Source organism: Phoca vitulina, unplaced genomic scaffold, assembly GCF_004348235.1.
Source record: "Phoca vitulina isolate PV1807 unplaced genomic scaffold, GSC_HSeal_1.0 scaffold62, whole genome shotgun sequence".
NCBI lineage: Eukaryota > Metazoa > Chordata > Mammalia > Carnivora > Phocidae > Phoca > Phoca vitulina.
The window spans coordinates 376,928-396,065 of NW_022589765.1; the positions used below are offsets into that span (position 1 = coordinate 376,928).

The 19,138-nt window shown below is 36.5% G+C and overlaps 1 non-coding gene across 1 annotated transcript; it reads right to left on the reverse strand.

The window, feature by feature from the left end:
• Positions 1–1,436: 1,436 nt before the first annotated feature.
• On the reverse strand, positions 1,437–1,543 carry LOC116623928. Its single transcript, XR_004297799.1, has one exon. It is a non-coding gene; the product is annotated as a U6 spliceosomal RNA (small nuclear RNA).
• Positions 1,544–19,138: the final 17,595 nt, after the last annotated feature.

Here is a 19,138-nt window from a genome sequence, read left to right on the forward strand (position 1 = left end):
ATTATATTACAAAGGTATAGTAATCAAAACAGTACAGTATTGGCATTAAAAACAGACACAAAGACCAACAGAACAGAACAGAGAGCCTCCAAATTAACCTTCATATACAGGGTCAACCAATATTTGACAAGGGAGCCAACTAATAATTAACAAGGAAGCCAATATTTGACTCAGTGGAGAAAGGATAGTCTCTTCAATAAATGATGTTGGAGAGAGTGGTTAACCACATACAGAAGAATTAAATTGGACCCCTATCACATACCATCCACGAAAATTAATTCACAATGTATTAAAGACTTAAACATAAGACCTGAAACTGTAAACTCCTAGAAGACAACAGAGAAAAAGCCCTTTGACATTGGTCTTGGCAACTTTTTTTTTTTTTTTGGATATGACAAGAAAAGCACAAGTAACAATAGCTAAAATATAGGTAGTCATTCTTTATCTTGTATATGTGAACAATAGAATGTAACTGCAAATTTAGAGTGAGATGATGTACATATACTTTAAGCAGAAAAAATAATAAATAAGCTTCTAATTTATTGACTTTTTATACAATTCTTTTAGAAAAATAAAACATACCTACTTTACCAAATCAAATAACATAAATAGGATTTTTCCTCCCCACCAACCTGATTCCCTTGGTAGTAAAATTGTAGTCTTGTTTCTTCTTCCATTCCTTCTTTCCCCTAGTTTCATTGGATACATTCAAACATACAAACATAAAGGGATTTTTCTGATATGCCTATTGTCTTTTGCCTAGATTCCTATCATTGTCTCTTAAATGATCTCATTGCTTCTAATCTGGTTCTGCTCCAGTCACTTTAAAAATAAAGAATGAATTTTTAGTTTGACACCAATACCCTTAATGATTCAATCCCTACCTACCCTCTACTCTCATGTCCTGCCACATGTAATTTGTGCACCATACACCCATATTTACTTGTATTTCTTCAAAAATGATATTATGGTGGTTTATTTCTGTAGACTTTTATATATTATATTCCTCTTACCTAATATATGTTTTCCTTCTTTGTCTAGGTCAAAACTACCCTTTATTCAAAACTTATCTTAAAACTCAGGAATTACTTCCTGACTCATTTGTGGTTTTTCCCATACCACACTAGAAACCTGCAGACTTGTTACTCCCCCAATCACAACTCTGGTCAAACTAGTGTATGTTTTTAAGTTTTTACTTCCAGTTAGTTAATATACAGTGTAATTCAACACCCAGTGCTCATCACAACAACTGCACTCCTGAATCCCATCATCTATTTCACCCATCCCTCCACCTTCCTCCCCTCTGGTAACCATCAGTTTGTTCTCCAAAGTTAAGAGTCTGTTTCTCTCTCTCTCTCTTATTTTTCCACTTATTTGTTGTGTTTCTTAAATTTCACATATGAGTGAAATCATATGGTATTTATATATATTTCTCCAAAAATATGGAATGTTTCATGAATTTGCTTGTCATCCTTGCACAAGGGCCATGCTAATCTTCTCTGTGTCATTCCAACTTTAGCATATGTGCTTCCAAAGTGAGCACAAACTAGTGTATTTTTAAAGTCTGATGGTTGGGGCACCTGGGTGGCTCAGTCAGTAAAGCATCTGACTCTTGATCTCTGCTCAGGTCTTGATCTCAAGGTCATTAAGTTCAAGCCCCATATTGGGCTCCATGCTGGGCATGGAGCCTACATAAAAAATATAAATTAGTAAAGTCTGATGGTTATATAATACCATTGCTTCACCAATGCATATCGAAGAATGAAACTAATGACTGAGAAATGGAAGATGCTCACTTTCCTCATGCCTTGGTAATGGATTATTTAGACAGTCTGTTGCTTAGATCAATTCCTTATTCTTTTCACTATTCCAAAGAGTTTGGCTTGCCCAGAAGAAAATAACAAATCTACACAGCCATCAGAAAAGATGAATACCCAACTTTTACATCAACATGGGTGGGACTGGAGGAGATTATGCTAAGTGAAATAAGTCAAGCAGAGAAAGTCAATTATCATATGGTTTCACTTATTTGTAGAACATAAGGAATAACATGGAGGACATTAGGAGAAGGAAGGGAAAAATGGGGGGGGGGGGATTGGCGGGAGAGATGAACCATGAGAGACTATGGACCTGAAAAACAGGGTTTTAGAGGGGAAGGGGGAGGGGGCATTGGTTAGCCAGGTGATGGGTATTAAGGAGGGCACATACTGCATAGAGCACTGGGTATTATACTAAAACAATGGATCGTGGATCACTACATCAAAAACTAATGATGTATTGTATGGTGACTAACATAACATAATAAAATTTAAAAAAAAGAAAATAAGAAATCAACAATAAGTCCAATAATTACTAATATTTCACAGTTGAGAAAATTGAACACAAAAGATTAAATTCTTCTCTGAGTTACAGGGCTAGTAAGTGACAGAACCAAAATTTTACCTCTAGGAGGACAACTCCAAAACACATGCTCTAAACCATTATAAGATATTGACTTTTACCAAAGAAAAATGGACAATATACACATATTACACTGGAAGTGATCACTAAATGTTATAGTTTCTAAGCTAGGCATGGCTAAAATACCTTTTATTTTAGCAAATATTTAAAAAAAATTGACCATCTATTAAGTATGAGCTGGTTTAATGCTAACCTAAACCAAATACATTTAAAGTTTGGAATAGTCTAACTTTTTCTGAAAAAAAACTCTGAAAACAGATGAAAAAGAAAACTTCCAAGGGCCTGTGAAAACAACACTGACTCATCATATAGGGTCTAAAACCAGGCTTTTCCATTAACTAGCTATGTGCATTGAGTGTGTACCTTAGCCTTTTCAAGCTACTCTAAAATAGTAATTGTAATAGTGTTATTCTTTTCAGTATTATGTATGTGAGAAAGTACCTAGCATCACAATTATTGATCATTATCAATTCCTTCCTTTAAATGTATGCTTTAATAAGCATCCTTTACCTACTTAAAGTGGCTTCAGCATTTTGTTTTGAGTTATTTTCATGCATAAAATGTATGTCATTTACAAATTATCACATCTGGTATTTGACAAATGTTAAGGGACCTCTCAATATTACTTAGCTCATATAAGTTCTATATATGTGGAAAAGAAATTCCATGATATTAAAATAAAGTATTGAAAAATTATATAGTCAGTTCAACAGAATTTTACATGATATCCAAAAAAAAAAAAAGAAAGAAAGAAAAAGAAAAGAAATCATGCCCATTCTTTTTATTTTCATTCAGTTCTCTACATTAACATCTACTGGTTGCAGCACCAGTAACTAGCTTGAAGAATACAAATGCTGCTGATCAGATAGTTACCTATTCTGAAAATTGTACAAAAAAAGGAGGAGGGGAGTGAATGAAATTAGAGCACAAGTAATTTAAGAAAAGAAAGATGTTGCTATACATGGCTATCATGAATTATTAAGAGAAATTGTGATGTTTCCTTCTTTTTCATTTCTGTTAGTTTAGATTCTTACTGGAAGCGTGTAAGAACTGTTTTCTAGTCACTCTCTCTTTGACTAATGCCAAAGAATCAATAAGCTAGGCATTTGAAGCAAAAATACATGATTAGGAGGGGGGAAAGATGGCAGAGGAGTAGGGGACCCTATTTCAACTGGTCCCCAGAATGGAGCTGGATATCTACCAGACCACTCTGAGCACCCACGAAACCAGCCTGAGATGTAAGAAGATCTGGATCTCTACAAACAGAATATCACAGGCGGTTGGTTTGGAGGTACGAAGCGGGGAGCCATGATTCCACGGGCAGATATCAGAGGATAAATGGCAGCAGGAGGGTGCCTGGCCGTGGGGATCCTACACCGTCAGTGAGCGACAGCCTTGCTCGCTGGGGACAGGACACAGACTCGCAGACCGTTAGCGGCGGGGAAAAGACATTAGGGCAGCCCCCGGGGTGGAAACCTGGAGCGGCGGGGCCATGCACTCGCACGAACTGGGAGAGGCTGGCGGTTTTAGAAGCACAAAGGGGAGAGATGTGCCCCGAACTGGAGGCAGGACTGGGAGTACTGTGGAGGGGCACACAACCCAGGACGCTGCAGTTTATAGCAGCATGGACAGAAACGGAGACAGTGTGGCCTGGAGAGCTCACTGAAGAACAGAATGCACTCTCTCTGCTCTGAGGCAGAGGGTCAGAAACGGTATCTTCTGCTCTGACTCGCAGAAGAGACATGGAGAGCCGCCAGGGAAAGCCGCCAGAGAACAAAAGCGCCAAAGACTAATTCCCGCTGAGCCCATCCCCCGCCACAGGGGGACAGGGCAACTCCGCCCAAACAGGGTTGCCTGAGTAACAGCATGGCAGGCCCCTCCCACAGAAGACAGGCTGGAAAAACAAGAGGCCAACAACCCTAAGGTCCCAAGAAAATAGGTGCATCTTGCTTGGGTTCTGGCCAATAATTTGGACTCTATACATTCCCTCAAACACCCATCAACAGAATGACTAGGAGGAGTAGCCCCCAAAATAGAAAAGACTCAGAGATTATGATTTATGCAGCAGATTTACAAATGGATGCAGATATAACCAAGATGTTGGAGATGGAATTCAGGTTAGCAATTGTGCAGACAATGGCTAGAATGGAGAAATCACTTAATGGCTACATAGAGTCTCTAAGGGCAGAAATGAAAGGTGAATTAGCAGAACTTAAAAATGCTATCAATGAGATCCAATCCAATCTAGATAATCTAACGGGTAGGGTAACTGAGGCAGAAGAGAGAATCAGCGACGTGAAAGACAATATAATAGATAAAAAGGGAAAAGAGGAGGCCAGGGAAAAACAACTCAGAATCCATGAAAATAGAATCAGAGAAATAAGTGACACCATGAAGCGTTCCAATGTCAGAATAATTGGAATCATGGAGGGAGTGGAGAGAGAGAGAGGACTAGAAGATGTATTTGAGCAAATCGTAGCTGAGAACTTCCCTAATCTGGGGAATGAAACAAACATTCGAGTCCTAGAGGCAGAGAGGACCCCTCCCAAGATCAAGGAAAACAGGCCAACACCCCGGCATGTAATAGTAAAACTTGCAAATCTTAGAACCAAGAAAACCATCTTAAGGGCAGTTAGGGGGAAGACATTCCTTACGTACAGACGGAGGAACATCAGAATAACATCAGACCTATCCACAGAGACCTGGCAAGCCTGAAAGGCCTGGCAAGACATATTCAGGGTACTAAATGAGAAGAACATGCAGCCAAGAATACTTTATACGGCAAGGCTTTCATTTAGAATGGATGGAGAGATGCAGAGCTTCCACAGCTGACAGAAACTGAAAGAATATGTGACCACTAAGCCGGCCCTGCAAGATATATTAAGGGGGGTTCTATAAAAGGAGAAAGACCCCAAGAGTGATGTACAACAGAAATTTACAGGGACAATATATAAAAACAACGTCTTCACAGGCAATATGATGGCAATTAATTCATATCTTTCAATAATCACTCTCAACATGAATGGCCTAAACGCATGCATAAAATGGCACAGGGTTACAGATTGGATAAAAAGACAGGACCCATTCATATGCTCTCTACAAGAGACTCATTTTGAACCTAAAGATACATCCAGACTGAAAGTGAAGTGATGGAGATCCATCTTCCTTCCATGCCAGCGGAACTCAAAAGAAAGCTGGGGTAGGAATTCTTATATCAGACAAATTAGATTTTAAACTAAAGTCTATAATTAGACACAGAAGGACACTATATCATTCTTAAAGGTTCTATCCAACAAGCAGATCCAACAGTTGTAAATATTTATGCCCCCAACATGGGAGCAGCCATCTACATAAGCCAACTGTTAACCAAAATAAAGAGTCCTATTGATAACAATATGTTAATTGTAGGAGACCTCAATACTCCACTCTCAGCAATGAACAGATCATCTAAGCAGAAAATCAACAAGGAAACAAGAACTTTGAATCATACATTGGACCACATGGACCTCATAGATATTTACAGAACATTCCACCCTAAAAGAACAGAATACTCATTCTTCTTGAGCGCACATGGAACTTTCTCCAGAATAGACCACATATTAGGTCACAAATCAGGTCTCAACCGATACCAAAAGATTGAGATTATTCCCTGCATATTCTCAGACCACATGCTCTAAAACTGGAACTCAATGACAAGAAAAAATTTGGCAGAAATTCAAACACTTGGAAGCTAAAGACCACTCTGCTCAAGAATCTTTGGGTCGGGGCACCTGCGTGGCTCAGTCGTTAAGCATCTGCCTTTGGCTCAGGTCATGGTCCCAGGGTCCTGGGATCGAGCCCCACATCGGGCTCCCTGCTCAGCGGGAGGCCTGCTTCTCTTCTCCCACTCCCCCTGCTTGTGTTCCCTCTCTCACTGTCTCTCTCTCTCAAATAAATAAATAAAATCTTAAAAAAAAAAAAAAAGAATCTTTGGGTCAACCAGGAAATCAAAGAAGAACTTAAACAATTCATGGAAATTAATGAGAATGAAAACACATTGGTCCAAAACCTATGGGATACTGCAAAGGCGGTCCTAAGGGGGAAATACATAGCCATCCAAGCCTCACTCAAAAAAATAGAAAAATCCCGAATTCACCAACTAACTCTACACCTTAAAGAACTAGAGAAAAAGCAATAAATGATGCCTAAACCATGCATTAGAAGAAAATAATTAAAATTAGAGCAGAGATTAATGAATTAGAAACCAGAAACACAGTAGATCAGATCAACAAAACTAGAAGTTGGTTCTTTGAAAGAATTAATAAGATCGATAAACCACTGGCCAGACTTATCCAAAAGAATAGAGAAAGGTCCCAAATAATAAAATTATGAATGAAAGGGGAGAGATCACGACTAACACCAAGGAAATAGAAACAATTATTAGGAATTATTATCAACAACTTTATGCCAATAAACTGAGTATCTGGATGAAATGGAGGCCTTCCTGGAAACCTATAAGCTGCCAAGACTGAAACAGAAAGAAATTGGCAACCTGAATAGGCCAATAACCAGTAACGAGATTGAAGCAGTGATCAAAAACCTCCCAAAAAACAAGAGTCCAGGGCCTGATGGATTCCCTGGGGAATTCTACCAAACATTCAAAGAAGAAATAATACCTAGTCTACTGAAGCTGATTCAAAAAATAGAAACAGAAGGAAAACTTCCAAACTCATTCTATGAGGCCAGCATTACCTTAATCTCCAAACCAGGCAAAGACCCCATCAAAAAGGAGAATTTCAGACCGATATCCCTGATGAATATGGATTCCAAAATCCTCAACAAAATCCTAGCCAATAGGATCCAACAATACATTGAAAGGATCATCCACCACGCCCAAGTGGGATTTATCCCCGGATGCAAGGGTGGTTCAACATTCACAAATCTATCAATGTGATAGAACATATTAATAAGAGGAGGGAGAAGAACCATATGGTTCTCTCAATTGATGCACAAAAAGCGTTTGACAAAATACAACATCCTTTCCTGATTAAAATTCTTCAGAGTATATGGATAGAGGGAACATTCCTCAAATTCATAAAATCCATCTATGAAAAACCCACAGTGAATATCATCCTCAATGGGGAAAAGCTGAGAGCCTTTCCCTTAAGATCAGGAACACGTCAAGGATGCCCACTCTTGCCACTATTGTTCAACATAGTAATAGAAGTCCTAGCAACAGCAATCAGACAACAAAAAGAAATAAAACATATTCAAATTGGCAAAGAAGAAGTCAAACTCTCTCTTTTCGCACATGACATGATACTTTATGTGGAAAACCCAAAAGACTCCACCCCCAAATTACTAGAACTCATACAGCAATTCAGTAATGTGGCAGGACACAAAATCAATGTGCAGAAATCAGTTGCTTTCTTATACACTAACAACACAACTGTAGAAAGAGAAATTAGAGAAACGATTCCATTTACAATAGCACCAAAAACCATAAGATACCTCGGAATAAACCTAACCAAAGAGGTTAAGGATCTATACTCTAGGAACTACAAATCACTCATGAAAGAAATTGAAGAAGACACAAAAAGATGGAAAAATATTCCATGCTCATGGATCGGAAGAATAAACATTGTTAAAATGTCTATGCTACCCAAAGCAATCTAGACCTCCAATGCCATCCCGATCAAAATTCCAATGACATTTTTCCAAGTGCTGGAACAAACAATCCTAAAATTTGTATGGAATCAGGAAAGACCCCAAATCGGCAAGGAAATGTTGAAAAAGAAAAACAAAGCTGGGGGCATCACGTTGCCCGATTTCAAGCTATATTACAAAGCTGTGATCACCAAGACAGCATGGTACTGGCACAAAAACAGACATATTGACCAATAGAACAGAATAGAGAACCCAGATATGGACCCTCAACTCTATGGTCAAATAATCTTTGACAAAGCAGGAAAAAACATACAATGGAAAAAAGACAGTCTCTTCAATAAATTGTGCTGGGAAAATTGGACAGCCACATGCAGAAGAATGAAACTCGACCATTCTCTAACACCATTCACAAAGATATACTCAAAGTGGATGAAAGACCTCAATGTGAGACAGGAATCCATCAAATTCCTAGAGGAGAACATAGACGGTAACCTCTTTGACATCTCCCACAGCAACTTCTTTCAAGATACATCTCCAAAACCTAGTGAAACAAAAGCAAAAATGAACTTTTGGGACTTCATCAAGATAAAAAGCTTCTGCACAGCAAAGGAGACAGTCAACAAAACAAAGAGGCAACCCACAGAATGGGAGAGTATATTTGCAAATGACACTACAGATAAAGGGCTGGTATCCAAGATCTATAAAGATCTTCTCAAACTCAACACCCAAAAAACAAATAATCAAGTCAAAAAGTGGGCAGAAGATATGAAAAGACACTTCTGAAGAAGACATACAAATGGCTAACAGACACATGAAAAAATGTTCATCATCATTAACCATCAGGGAAATCCAAATCAAAACCACATTGAGATACCACCTTACACCAGTTAGAATGGCAAAAACGGACAGGGAAAGAAACAACAAATGTTGGAGGGGTTGTGGAGAAAGGGGAACCGTCTTACACTCTTAGTGGGAATGCAAGTTGGTACAGCCACTTTGGAAAACAGTGTGGAGGTTCCTCAAAAATTTAAAAGTAGAGCTACCCTATGACCCAGCAATTACACTCCTGGGTATTTACCCCAAAGACACAGATGTAGTGAAAAGAAGGGCCATATGCACCCCAATGTTCATAGTAGCAATGTCTGCAATAGCCAACCTGTGGAAAGAGCCAAGATGCCCTTCAAGAGATGAATGGATAAAGAAGATGTGGTCCATATACACAATGGAATATTACTCAGGCATCAGAAAGGATGAATACCGAACTTTTACATCAACATGGATGGGACTGGAGGAGATTATGCTAAGTGAAATAAGTCAAGCAGAGAAAGTCAATTATCATATGGTTTCACTTATTTGTGGAACATAAGGAATAGCATGGAGGACATTAGGAGAAGGAAGGGAAAAATGAAGGGGGGGAATTGGAGGGAGAGATGAACCATGAGAGACTATGGACTCTGAGAAACAAACAGGGTTTTAGAGGGGAGGGGGGAGGGGGGATTTGTTAGTCCGGTGATGGGTATTAAGGTGGGCATGTACTGCATGGAGCACTGGGTGTTATACGAAAACAATGGAAACGTGGATCACCACATCAAAAACCAATGATGTATTGTATGGTGACTTACATAACATAATAAAATTTTAAAAAATGATTATATCACTTATCTCAGAGTATCAGGGGCTGACGTTTAAAAACAAATACACACACACATTGGGCAACTTTGGAATCCCCTTTAGATTCTTAAATATCCCAGGCAAAACATAGATTATTAATGCAGATGGACTTTATGTGTAATGATCATTACATAGATAAACTAATACAAAGACTTATACAATGAGCTGGATATATGAATATTATTCTATTATGAGAATATTGTGTTCTAACCTTAATGATTAGCAATCACTGGTGGAAAAGATTCCATAAAGAGCAACACTTTAAATATTCAGATTGTAGTATTGACTATGTATTTCAATTTTTCAGAAATAAAATCTCTAGAAACTTACTCCTTTTTAATTGAAGCAAGATGACTTCGATTCTTATATGACTGAATGGGCTAAATTAGGGATGTTTGGACATTATATTAGGTAGAAACTTTTTTGGTTGCAAGAGAAGATCCAAATAACACTGTGTCATAAAGTACACAGTTTTCTAAAATAACAAGACTTTTCGTATTTTTTTGCTATAGGAGCTGGTTCACTCCTCAATACAGGCAGACTGGCATTTCTATGATTCTGTTGTCCTTTCCCACAAGATTGCAAGTTGCCATATTTCCAGACATCCCATTTATATCCTAATCCATCTAAATGCTTATTTTGCCAGAACTCATTACTTGACCCTTAGCTACAAATGAGACTGAATTAAAAAGTATTTAGCTTTTACTTCTTATAAACTGGAAGTAAGTAGGGTATAAATGTTTGGGAAATGGGCTTAGTGTTAGCTGACCTACAGTTTCAACCACAGAGGTAAAGCTTTTTAATGCAGCTCTCTATTGCTAAGAGAAATTATGTTCTATTGGACCTACTTTTCCAATGTAGTTGATACTATGGATAATAGCACATATGTTCGCACAATAAATAACTCAGATCCACTTTAAGAGAGATATTGTATTATAACATTTGCTTCATCCATGTGGCATTTATTTCTGTTCTTGTGTTTAAACTGAGTTTCAACCAACAGTATGAGATGCTTTAAGTATAATCACTTTATGGATAGAGGAAGTGTCATGTTGTTAACTTAGTAAATTCCTTAGAATTGTTGGAATGTTAGTATTATTTCAATTATAATTGATAAGTCACATGGAACCTCTGAATAGGACAGATTGTTGAAGTTTCAGTAAATTCCTTTTTTAAATTTAAATTTAAATTTTTTTAAGTAATCTCTACACCCAATGTGGGGCTCAAACTCATGACCCTGAGATCAAGAGTCACATGCTCTACTGACTGAGCCAGCCAGGCACCCCAGTTTCAGTAAATTCTTAATAAAAATACAGACAGACAGATGAAAATAGATTTTAAATCAAAATGTGCCATTACTCAAAGAAACTTAAATCATCACTAAAGTTCTTTATGTTTACAAAGCTAGCTATGGATTTAAATCCCCTGAGATGATTTTCAAAACAAACTTCATGCCTCTAATTCAATCTATCTGAATTAAAACATATCTCTATTGTCAACAAGTCACCAGGTGTCTTGTTGCTTTGGTTTTCAGACTAACATTTAATAACAAGTATACAACCCAATGTTGTACACCTTTAAAAAAAATTGTTTCTAGGGGCGCCTGGGTGGCTCAGTCGTTAAGCGTCTGCCTTCGGCTCAGGTCATGATCTCAGGGTCCTGGGATCGAGCCCCACATCGGGCTCCCTGCTCCGCGGGAAGCCTGCTTCTCCCTCTCCTACTCCCCCTGCTTGTGTTCCCTCTCTCACTATGTCTCTCTCTGTCAAATAAATAAATAGAATCTTTAAAAAAAAAAAATTGTTTCTATTATTTTAATATAGTAACCTGCAAATAAGAGTAATGAACAGTTACTAATAAGAGTGTAAATGAGCCTCATCAATAAAGTTGATTTAAAATAAAGCAAACAATTTTATTCTGGGAAGTTTGGATCTCCAAAGATTTCACGATATATGATCTGATACACACTTATAACACTTAAGAGGAAAAATGTTAAAAATAAGAGAATTGTACTAACAAAAAGTCTAGAAAGCTTTGATTTCCAATTCATTGAAATTCAATTAGGCCACTTGTCTGAGAAGAAATTTCAGTTCAAGACCCTCGAAAAGTTCAAGTTCTCCTTGAGATTCAGTGCTACACAGCTACTGTTCATCAGACAGCTGAGCTTGCTGATGGGTTAATTAATCACATCAGCCCAACTGGAAGGCAAGTTTCAAATTACTCAATGGAGTGTTGTCACTGCCAATGATTTCTTATTCTATATCTTGGTGGAGGAGAGTTTATCATTAATGAACAAGTGAACTCCAAAACTTGGTTAAGAGCTCTCTTAGAGACAAGAAAGTTTAAATTTCTTCCCTGAATTTCTAAATTCCCCATAATAAGATGGCATGAAACACAGAAATATGTTAGCAATGAAAAAACAGAATGCATTTTAAGTTCTCCAGATTAAAATAATTATAGTAATAATTTTAAAATGACAAAATATATCTAAATATTGGATTGGTGGGGGACACCTGAGTGGCTCAGTTGGTTAAGCATTTGCATTCAACTCAGGTTATGATCCCAGGGTCCTGGGATCAAGCCCAGCCTTGGGGGTCCCTGCTCAGTGGGGAGCCTACCTCTCTCTCTCCCCCTCTCCCTCTGCTGCTCCCCCTGCTTGTTCTATCTCTCTCTGTCAAATAAATAAATAAAATCTTTTAAAAAAATAAAAAATAATAAATATTGGATTTTTTTAGTGTTCTCTTCCCCTATATATACTGTTTTTCTTTTTTTTTAATTTAGAGTTCTCCTTTTCTTTTTTTTTTTTAAGATTTTATTTTATTTATTCGACAGAGAGAGACACAGTGAGAGAGGGAACACAAGCAGGGGGAGTGGGAGAGGGAGAAGCAGGCCTTCTGCTGAGCAGGGAGCCTGATGCGGAGCTCGATCCCAGGACCCTGGGATCATGACCTGAGCAGAAGGCAGACGCTTAATGACTGAGCCACCCAGGCGCCCCCTGTTTTTTTATACAGATAAGTTTCTCTTTTACCTAGACATTTTTATAACTTTCCCTTCTACTTATTACAATATATTTTAATATTTTAACAAACTTCATGTTACCTTGTGTTATAGTTTCAACATGTCTTCGTTACCCTGTGTTATAGTTTCAACATGTCTTTGTTTTTATTAACAACAAATGTGAAAATAAACCTTCAATATTTAATAAACTGGCATACTGATTAGGCCAGTCTTTATCTTTTCATGTCATCAAGTGGAAATATTAGCTACAAAGTATCAAAATATGTTGTTATTTCAAATGATATAATAATATTAATATTGACAATACTGATAATAATGTTTAAAGCTTACCAAGCTGGGTAGTGGACTAACATATTTGTTACTCTTCAACCTATTTTTAGGCCCCATGCAAGTCATCAGATATTTCAAGTTTCATTTTAATTTTTTTTATTCAAAAGCCTCCTTAATAATTTATAGGTAAATACGATAAAACCAAAGTCAACATTTACAAAGGCATCTTTTGCAGAAATCTGTATGCACATTTATTGTTATAAAGATTTTTTTAATTTTCTGATACTTACATAATAAGACAATAACAGTAATAATAATAAGCATGGTAAAATTCCTAATACTTAAAGAATGTTTTCTATATACGAGGTACTGTGCTATGTAAAATTGCAACATGGATTCAAAAAGACCTAGCTTTGGTCTTTTTTAACCTTGAGAATTTTGTTCATTTCTCTAAGCCTCAGTATCCTCATTTATAAAACAGGCATAATAAACATAACTGCTTCATAAGGCTGTGATGAGTATTTATGAGAATAAATGAAAAATGCAAAGTAAAAGCTCAGTATAAGGTAGGTTGTATGATGATTATGAAGATGCTTAGCAATGCATTGATTTCTGCTTCCTCCTCTTAATTTTTAACCTGTTAATTAATCTTTGTGTCTTTGTTACTTAGCACAGAACCTGCAAAATCATAATTACTCAAAAAGATTAGTTAAACTGGTATGCCTGGGTGGCTCAGCCGGTTAAGTGTCTGCCTTCAGCTCAGGTCATGATCCCAGGGTCCTGGGATGGAGTCCTGAATCAGGCTTCTTGCTCAGCAGGGAAGCTGCTTCTCCCTCTGCGGGCCTCTCCTCCTGCTTGTGCTCTCTCTCTCTCTCTCTGGCAAATAAAGAAATAAAAATCTTTAAAAAAAAATGATTAAACTGAAAAGAGACTATATCAATGTATGCTCAGAGAGTATCAAAATGGATTTTTCCTTTTAATAAAAAGCCAATATTTGTATTTTATAATATTGGTGTTTTCTAATCATTATTTCACTTCCCGATTTATGTATTTTTAATTTAGGTGCTAACTTCTTTGAGTTTCGTTTTATTGTACCACCCCTTTATACAGTATATTTTGTGTTTTAATATTTATTTTATTTAAGCTATGAAATACATCAATTATTTGTTTCCTTATATTTTCAGTCTGTTTTCCCCTTATGATTGATTTTATAGACAAAGGATTATAAAATATTCAAATAAATCATATATTGTATTAATGAATAAAGGAAAATAACAGAACACACAAAAAATGTGTTTTGCGCGTATGTGTGTTTGTGTTTTGATGCTTTTTGGAAGAGGTCGTTGAGACAATGTGACTGCTTGTTGAACTGTGAGTTGGACCAAGGGAATTGGAGTCTCCTTACCCTCTCCTCTATCCTTGGAATGTACATCCCACCCACCATTCCCACACTAGGAGCTGTTTCAAGGAGGTAACCTTGACAGAGTAAGGTGTTGTTGAGACCATCTGAATGGTATACATGACTGAAACCCGTTAAGGCCACTATATGAACGCGTAAGATTCTGGTGGCAGGTGCAGAGATTTACTCGTCTTGTGGTCACCAAAGACAAGTCTTATATATAAGTTTCTTTGCTTATTAAACCTGCCACCTACCAATCTGGAGTGGTCTGCCTCTTTCTTCCTTTTTCTCCTTGCCCTCTGAGTACAGGGGTCACTTTCAGATTTCACCCAAGAAACTCTCAAGTTTGTGAACCAATAATGCTATAGTTGGTGTTATTATTTTTAGGACAGATTGGGAAATATCTTTGAATAAAAGGAAATTCAACATTAGGTGTAATTGGCCTTTAAGAGGAAAATTTTTGCTTAGAAATCTGAAGCTGAGTAAGATTCCAGAAATCCTTTTAAAATAGAAATTTCATATGTGTCACTCTTTTGCTAAAAAAATAAAAACAAAAGGAACTGATGAGTCTGGGTAGAAAGAGAGCATAAGGAACAGACCAATGTCAAAGCTAGAAGAGAAATCAGAGTCAGATGCAATATACACTTAGCATTTAGGTTTAGTTTATTGAAATTGTATGTTTTCTTTCTATCTCGAAAGAATTAATATTAAATGAAAAGTAATATACTAACTAAGGGTAAACAAACAAATAATTTTTTAGCAATTCTAGATAGCTAGTGGGAATTTAAATTTATAATAAGCTCTTTTGGATATAACAATATATCATAGTATTGCACAAAGGTCAAAACCACATGATGATAATAAATAGAATCAACGTAATTATTAGTAGATACACATCTAAAGTTAATATTATTTCTGCCATAAGCTAAGAAGCACAGTATGAGATTCATATCAAATGTTTGTTTCTTAAAGAGTTGATACTAATAACCACTTGAAACCTTATTACGTTTCATTTCATTTTTAGAATATAAGTTTTTCTTTCCTATTCATTTTGTTTTCTGTCTCCTGGCTTAAATAATCAAATAATTCATTTTAAAAAAGAGGTATTTGAGAAACTCTGATATGCGCACACAATTTGCAAAAATTAATTTAAACCCAATTGAACTTTTGAGCCATCACAGTATCCCTTTAAAAAAGTTTCAGGGGAAAGGAGCTCAATACCATGGCCTTGCTATATAAACAAACTCAATAAAGGGAATAAAAAAAGTGTCTGGAGGGAAAAATTAAATGAAAGGAGAATAAACCTATCAAAACAAATTTCTTTCCTCTAAATTGGTATGGCAGTGTTTCTTCCTCTGCTCTAACCCACAAGGATCAAACGTTCAGATCAATGTCTATTTTATTGGAAGATTATGGATTGGGGCTGCAGCATGTCTTGAGAGCTTGTCTGGTCGATTTCCTTGCCTTCAGGTGAGACTATCTCTAAACTAGTTTAGACAAATGAGTATTGTAATTGTAATAATTTCTAGCAAGAGTGATCTCATGACCTTCTTTCATTTATTTCTTCATTGATGAGCTCTCATTATTTAATATTTATTTACAGTTAAGCATTATCTGAATGCTTCAACCCAAATGTTGTAAAGTACCTAGAATAGTGCCTGACATATTGCAGCTACTTAGGAAGAATCAAATAATTGAAGTCAGTGAAAGGCCTTGTGTCTTTTTCCTAGTTTCTCAGTCTTTTAATTCTCTATTCACAAAGTATGAAAGAATAATAGAAGTTCAGGTTTGAAAGAGTCTTAACAAATGTCCCCACAGTTCTCAACTTGGATTTCTCAAGCTGAACTACTACCTTTAATACTATACTAAATGACAAAGCAGCATCAGCAGCAAAAATGCAAACATATTGTAGAAACTGTTACAGAACAAGGAAAATATATGGAAAAGAAAAGGTCCCCAGGTAAAGGTGAACTGGATAGTGCTTTGGCAGCCATCAAGAATAGAGCTGAAGACATCCAGAAAGGAGTTGGTGAAGATGATAATTACCAGTGAAATCATTTAGGCTTACATGGCATGAGAAATATAATTTAAGAAGTTATTAAGCAGCCAGTGGCTACCATTTGAGGTGTTGATTCCCAGGAGGTAATTAAGAAAATCACAGCTTGACCATCTTGGAAACGAATGTTTCAATGCTGAAGAAGTAAAATTGCACTAAGAAAAATTGGGAAAAACAAGTTTTTCTCTTGCCCATCTCCAAAAATGGATGCTATGTTAGTGTTAGTTCAAAGGAAGGGGTAAGCAATATATTCTAATGAATATTCATTAACTGTAGGTTATTTGGCAAACAAATTATGTTTTCTAGTGAGTGGAATTTTCAACTACAATGGATGAACATGAATTGAATGGGCATGAACTACCAAGGTTATTTAAAAGTGTGTTGTTTAGGGGCTCCTGGGTGGCTCAGTTCCCTGCTCAGCAGGAAGCCTGCTTCTCCCTCTCCCACTCCCCCTGCTTGTGTTCCCTCTCTCGCTGTGTCTCTCTCTCTGTCAAATAAATAAGTAAAATCTTTAAAAAAAAAAAAGTGTGTTGTTTAAATTACGGTATTTTGGGGTTTTCTACCTATATTTTTGTTTTTGATTTCTAGTTTAATTCCCTTGTGGTCTAATAGCATACCTTGTGTGATTTCTATACTTTTAAATTTGTTAAGGTATGTTTTATGGATTAAATATGGTCTATATTGGTGAATGCTCTGTGTGAGTTTGAGGAGAATATGTATTCTGCTAATTTTTAATATAGTATTCTAAAAATGTCAATTATAATCAGTTGATTAATGATGCTGTTCAATTCAACTATGTCCTTACTAGTTTTCGGCATGCTGGATCTTTCAGTTACAGGTAGAGGTTGTGTTAAGATCTCCAGCTCCAATAGTGGATTCATCTATTTCTTTTATATCAGTTTTTGCAATTTTGGTGTATTTAGACCATTTATATTTAAAATGATTGTTTATATGGTTAGATTAATATCTACCATATTTGTTACTCTTTTCTACTTTTTCTATTCATTGTCCTTCTTCTATGTTTCTTTTCATCTTCCACTCTTTTTTTTTTTTTTTTTTTTTTTTTTAAAGATTTTATTTATTTATTTGAGAGAGAGAATGAGAGACAGAGAGCATGAGAGGGAAGAGGGTCAGAGGGAGAAGCAGACTCCCTGCCGAGCAGGGAGCCCGATGCGGGACTCGATCCCGGGACTCCAGGATCATGACCTGAGCCGAAGGCAGTCGCTTAACCAACTGAGCCACCCAGGCGCCCCATCTTCCACTCTTTTTCTGTCTTTTATGGTTTTAATTATTTTGCATGATTCAATTTTTTTCTCCTCTCTTAACATGTAATTTATGTATTTTTGAATATTTTTTCAATTCGGTAATTTTATTTTATTTTATTGAAGTCTAGTTGACACACAATATTACATTAGTTTCAAGTGTACAACATAGTGATTTGACAACTCTATCCATTATCTATGCTCACCACAAGTAGCTACCATTTGTCACCATACAACACTATTATAATACCAATGACTATATCCCTTATGCTTTAGCTTTCATCCCCATGACTTATTCATTTCATAAATGGAAGCATGTAACTCCCACTTTTTTTAGTGGTTGCCTTCATACTTGCAATATACACTTACAGCTAATCCAAGTTCTCTTTCAAATAACATATCACTTCTTAGGTAGTACAAATACCTCATATTCTCAATTTCTTTATCCTGTCCCTTATAATATTACTCTCATTAATTTCACTTATCTATAAACTGTAAGTACTAAATACATCGTTGCTATTATTTTGAACAAATTATTAGCTGTTAGATCAGTTAAAAATAAGAGTGATTATTTTACTTTAATACCTTCTCTAATGCTTTTTCTTTCTTTGTGTAGATTTGAGTTTCTGACCTATATCATCACCTTCTCTGTGAAGAACTTTTTTTTTTTTTTAAAGGTTTTATTTATTTATTTGACAGAGAGAAAACATGAGAGAGGGGAGGGTCAGAGGGAGAAGCAGACTCCCTGCCGAGCAGGGAGCCCGATGCGGGACTCGATCCTGGGACTCCAGGATCATGACCTGAGCCGAAGGCAGTCGCTTAACCAACTGAGCCACCCAGGCGCCCCTCTGTGAAGAACTTTTGACCTTTATTTCAAGGCACATCCTCTGGCAAAAAAAAAATCCTCAATTTCTTTTTTTGTCTGAGAAAGTCTGTATTTTTCTTTCACTTTTGAAGGATAATTTTGTTGCATACAGAAATCTAGGGAAGTGATCCTTTAAAAAAATACTTTGAATATTTCTCTTCATGTTTTGCTTGCATGCATAGTTTCTGAAGAGAAGTTTGATGTAATTCTTACCCTTTTTCTTCTTTATGTAAGTTGCTCCCCCCCACCTCTGGACTCTTTCAAGAGTGTTTCTTTGTTTTTGATTTTCTGCAGTTTGTATATATGACATGCTTAAGTGCAGATTTTTTGGTTTTTTATCCTGTTTGACATTCTCTAACTTCTGGATTTCTAGTTTGGTTTCTATCATCAATTTTGGGAAATTCTCAATCATTATTGCTTGAAGTATTTCCTTTCCTTTCCTTTCCATTCCTTTCCTTTCCTTTCCTTTCCTTTCCTTTCCTTTCCTTTCCTTT